This window comes from Echiichthys vipera, assembly GCF_963691815.1.
Source record: "Echiichthys vipera genome assembly, chromosome: 2".
Lineage (NCBI taxonomy): Eukaryota > Metazoa > Chordata > Actinopteri > Perciformes > Trachinidae > Echiichthys > Echiichthys vipera.
The window spans coordinates 1,991,496-1,997,370 of record NC_139827.1 but is presented as its reverse complement, the minus strand read 5'-3'; positions in this window follow the sequence as shown (position 1 = coordinate 1,997,370).

Here is a 5,875-nt window from a genome sequence, read left to right as displayed (position 1 = left end):
TTCTTCTTCTTCTTCTTCTTCTTCTTCTTTTGACTTTTTTGCACTTGGTTTGGAAGAGCCGTTATAGGGAACAAAAAACCAAAAATGTTGCCTTACGTGTGCAGATGTTTCGTATCATACCGACAGGGTGGTTTGGTTTGGTTTTGGCGGGAGAGGGAGGGCGGGTGGGCGGGGTTTCGGGGTTGTGAAAGGGTGGCGGGGAGGGGGAGGGGGAGGGGGGTCATTCTTAGTTGAGAGTAAATGCATGGCTCGTGGTTCACTCAAACAAAAAAAAGTAAAAAACGACAAAAAAAAAGACGATTTTCTTTCTCATACATTCGCCATGGCAGCGCACATCCCCCCTCCCCGTCCCCATGGCGACGAAACTCTACAAACAAACAAACAAACACAGGAAACGAACGACAGGAGGACGAGAACGGACCGGTCTGTATCATTCCTTTCACCGTCGCAGTGTTAACTTCTCTCTCTTTTCGTTTCGACCCTCGTGTGTTTTTATCTTGCGCTTCTACACGTTTGTTTTTTTTTGTTTTTATTTGTTTTTTTTAAAACAGGAAACACTAAACTGCCAGAAACTGCACAGTTCACTCAGGCGCCACAGAGCACAACCGCGTTCAAACTCAGCTAACCGCTCCAGCTTCCCACAGCCGGCAGGGGAACGAGGCCTTTTCTCTGCTTTTTTTTTTTTCTCACTGCTCCTCCTCCTCCTCCTCTTCCTCCTCCTCCTCCACTTCCTCTTCTTCACCTCCTCCTCCTCGTCCACCTCCTCTTCTTCTTCGCCTCCTCCTCTTCTTCACCTCCGCTCTTTGTTTCCTCATCGTAGCTGTAGGACTTGTGGAATGGGTGTTTACACAGGGAAATGTGGCTTAATGTACGTATGTAAATGTGTGTATGTACTGTGTGTATGTGGGACATGGGGGTGGAGGGAGGTGGGGGGTCAACTTTATGCTGTCATAGCTCTCTCACACACACACACACACACACACACACACACTCAGAAACAGGAAGCAGCTGAAGTCGGGCAGTTTTACTCCAAACTAAATATGTATTCAGAAATGAACAGCGTCGAGTCGTCTGCAAATGAGGTCATCTACGGGGACGAGCGCGTACAGAAGGACGCGTCAAATCCAGTCCTACTACGAAGCGGTTCCTGTGAACTGAAAGTGTTAACGCTCCGTTCTCCTGTCACATGTGTGCAGCTGCTGTCGCTCCTACTGGAAACTCTCTTCGTCCGTCGAACACATCGATATTTTACGTGATTTGAGTTTGTTTGCAGCGTTTCTTTGGCTCCAGCTGCGACTCAGTGAGACGTCTAGATGAAAGCGGTTTATCTCGTGTGCTCCCTTTCATGAGTCCTTCCTTGTATGAGACGGACGTCTCAAATGCAGTTTGAACGGTAAAAATCGGTTCAGCCGCTGCGGAGAAATCCACGTCTACAGTCGAGAAAACTGCAGAACACGCTGAAGCAGAGAAACGTGCGTCGCCGCGAACATAAAACCCTTTGAACGAGCTCATTTACGCATCACATCAAGACGATACGAAGCAGAGGAGCACGGATACGCTCCCGTCTAAATGCTATCACGCTATCTCGATAACGTGCGTACTTCACGACGAGCTGCGACTCAGATACCCGCGGTTTAATTCTGACTGATTCTTTAATCCCCCTTAATTAAAGATGTCGACGCGGTGCTTTTAAGAATCCTTAAATTACGTTTTAATGACTTTGTAGATGTCTTGATATCCGCGGTTTGAACTGTAGACGTCTGTAAACACACACACGTTTTCTTAAATAAGAGTTTTAACAGGAGAAATGTAAATGTGTCGTGTGATTGACATAGAAACGGACGACTTTTCATCAGTTCCTCCCCCGGTAGCGAAACACAGGACACACAAATGGACTCAACAACGGAGACCTGGTAACGTATCTTCTGGCTGTTGACTGAGCTCGTCAGGTTGGCGTTAATATTAACATGTGACGGCGTGCGCTCTGATAAAAGCAGAATAAAAAAGCAAAGTGTGCAGGTTTTTGTTACTTCCTGGTCGAGTTTAGTAGAAAGATCTGTTGTTCCTCTGCAACCCGTTTACACAACCTGATGACCGCTTCTTTTGTAGAGTCGACTCAACAAAACAGCTCTCTGGTGATGCAGAGATGCCGTGTAACGTTAGGCTGTATGTCTTAGGGCTTTTATTGTGAAAGGTCAGAATAAACACAGGAAGTAATGCGCTGTAATTCGTACGTATTCAATGTATTTAAAGCAGATGTAAGACTGCAAATGTCCCGGCGTAGGGAGGCGGCTGGAGATTACCACTCAACAAAACAGCTCACTGGAGATGCAGAGAGGCTGTGTAACGTTAGCATGTATGTCTTAGGGCTTTTATTGTGAAAGGTCAGAATCAACACAGGAAGTAATGCGCTGTAATTCGTACGTATTCGACGTATTAAGAGCAGACCCTAACTCTCCCCGCGTAGGGAGGCGACGAGTTCAGGTCCCGGAAGAACGAAGCCAAACCAGAACGTTTCCGAAAGCTAGCGTACGAATCTTAGTGCGAATATTTTCGTACGAAGCTGCAGATGAGAATATGTTGCATTATGATGATAAGTTAAAAGACGAGAAGTTGTTTTATCGTCACTTCATCAGCCCGTCGTCTTTTTCTGCACTTTCGGTCATCAAGTAAGCCATCGAGTTGCTAACAGCCGGACGTGGCTAACACTGATTAGCTCGGGGCAGTACGGTGAAGGCATTCAAAGGTCTTTTTTAACCACTAATGCTGCTGAACATAACAGCAAACCTCTGCAGCAGCATGAGAAGAGTCCCTACACACACAACAAAGCAGCAACAGCGTAGTTAGTGAAGCCAGAGTTTATTAAAGCTGCAGGTCGTGTTGAATCGGTCAAATTGTGAATGTTTCCAACTCTCACGCCCCTCCCCCTCTACTGACGAGCTCCTCCCCCCTCCCATTGAGTGCTCGTCAGCCCACGTGCACCAGATTCCTGTGAACGCTCCTGTGTCTTCTCTCATCAATAAACAGCATAGAGTACAAGCTACATGGAGGTAGGATGGCAACTGCTAACGTCATTTAGCGTATGCTAGCTTGATGCGTGCGTCTGATATTGTAGCAGGGGGGGGGGGGGGGTGTCTGTGGCGTTTGCACAAACTGTGAAGGGTCAACTCTGTGTCTGAGAGTGGACTGGATGATACGGGCGCGGTGGATTTTTGTTAACAGGCTCTAGGTGCACGTAGAGGAGGTTTTTTTTTTAACTTATGATTTAAAGTGTCCGTTTCAGTGAATACGATCAAACAAATGTTTCGGACTGTGACTTTAAAAGAGTGTTTTAAAGACTTACCTACTGGCCCCTGTACCAGCTCCTCTCATAGTAAAGTCCATTACAGTGGAAGGAGCCCATTGGTGCTTTGTTGTGTGTGTAGGGACTCTTCTCATGTGTGTGTGTGTGTGTTTGTGTGTGTGTGTGTGTGTGTGTAGGGACTCTTCTCATGTGTGTGTGTGTGTGTTTGTGTGTGTGTGTGTGTGTGTGTGTGTGTGTAGGGACTCTTCTCATGCTGCTGCAGAGGTTTGCTGTTATTTTCAGCAGCATTAGTGGTTAAAAAAGACCTTTGAATGCCTTCACCGTGCTGCCCCGAGCTAATCACTGTTAGCCACGTCCGGCTGTTAGCATCTCTCCTGGATTTCTCCGTTTATAGTTTAATGGATTATTTGATGAGTGCTGAAAAAAAGACCCTGGGAGTCGACTTTAACTCGGCGACGCTGCCCTCTGGTGGACGGAGAGAGAACGTGACTCAAAACTAAATGTGACGTCAAGTTGAATTTGTCTCTGGAGAAAACTGCCCACTTCATCTACTCTCTTCACACTCTGCAGGGTTCCTCCACACACACACACACACACACACACACACACACACACACACACACACCTGGAAACATTCAGGATGGAAGAATTGGGGGATTCGTTTTAAAAAAGCTGTTTAAAAATGTTCTTTTTAGGGGGGGGGGGGTATCGTCTTGAGGTTGTGACTGAAACATATCGAAGAGCGAGTACAAACGTGTGTGTGTGTGTCCTGTTGTTGTGGTTGTTGTTTAGGAACCCTGTTTTCATTCACGTCCAACACGAAAGATTTGAGTTCTTTTAAGATCAGAGTGAAGAAAGTTTTAATTTCTCACACGGAAAACGAGGCTTCCAGCTCCGGAGCTCAGCAGGAGTGTTCTGTCCTGTCAGTATTATAGTTACACACACACACACACACACACACACACACACACACACACACACACACACACACACACACACCTGAACCTAAGGGTGTCAATAAATAAATCACTAAATCACAGATCACGCGAACACTGAGCCGTGAGACACTCATGTTTGAAGACTGTGAGGAACCGGACGGAGGAAAGTCGCCCCCGAAACTTCTTGGTGTAAATATGCAACGCCTTGTTTTTGTTTTTGTTTGTTGGGGGGGGGGGGGGGGGGGCGTTCGTGGCGTCCCGACAGACGCCACTTTCCTTTCTCTGTTCCCGTGTGACTGAACGTGGAGCTCGCTGAGAATCGTGACCACGGACGACTGAAAAACTGCGTTTCAGAGGAAAATAACAAACACCGGACCCTTCCATCCATTTTTGTTTTTCTTCGGGTCGATACGCCGACTCGTTATCGTCCAAGGAGGAGGATGTTTCCACAGAGACAAACCCCGCCCCCTTACGCCCCTCCCCTCCGCTTTCCCTCCTGGTCCCCGACAAACTGATGGACTCCCGACGTTGTGAGCGACTGAACGTGACTGAAACTGTGGCGTCGCCTCGTTTCCCTTCACCCTCTTTAAAACAGAAAACTGGGACCATGGATGACTTTAACTTTATTTTATTTTATTTTATTTTCTTTGCAGTGCTGGTTTCATCAGGTTGTTCCAATCCCATCATCCTTTGCTCCTGCACCTTTTCTTTGTTTTGTACCATAGTGTTTGTTTTATTTATGTCCGTCCTTCTCGGCAGTGTTTCCTTTGTACGTCGTTAGAAAGGCGCCTGAAGGACGACGACGACGACGACGACGACGATGATGATGATGATGATGATGATGGATGCATTAACTGAAGTCTCTTATTTTGTTTATTTTTGGATCGTTTGCTTGTTTGTTTTCTTACCAAAACATTAGGGCGAGCCCCCAGTAGTGGACTTGCGTTGCCGTGGTAGTATTTATTTTGAATTAAATTAAAAAGAAATACATTTCAGGGTTTCTGCTGTCGTGACTCTTTATTACAGCTGGGTTTGTTATTTTGTTCTGTCTCGTCGGTCGCTGCAGACTCATGTGTGTGTCTCGGTCTTTGTTGCACCTAAAGGCGGCGCTGGTTTCAGCACCGCGGTGAAGCGGACAGCTCCTCTCTTCACGTTGAGCGTCGGAGCGTCCGTGGTTCTTTCACCGCTCTACTTTAACAGTCGTCTCAGTAACTCGTGTTAGATCCAACACAGTCTGTAAAATATACACATTCACAACTAGTGAGTAACCACGGACGGATCATGAGACAACGGGGGCCCCTGGGCACAGACCTGTGAGAGCCCCCCCACTCTACAAGACACCCACGTTCAAAGAGTCGACTTAGTCATTTTGTTTCTCTCTGTGATCATTTCATGTCCATTTTTAGTCGTTTTGTTAGTCTTTGTGTTGGTTTTGATCTTTTTTTTATTTTAAATTTGCATGTTTTTGTTCTTTTGTATCTATTTTTTTTATCTTTTTGTGGATTTCCATCTATTTTTTTTACTCATTTTGCATCTTTTTGTGCTGGTTTTGCATCTATTTTCAGTCATTTTGCATCTTTTTGTACTGTTTTGCATCTATTTTTAGTCATTTTGTGGATTTCCATCTATTTTT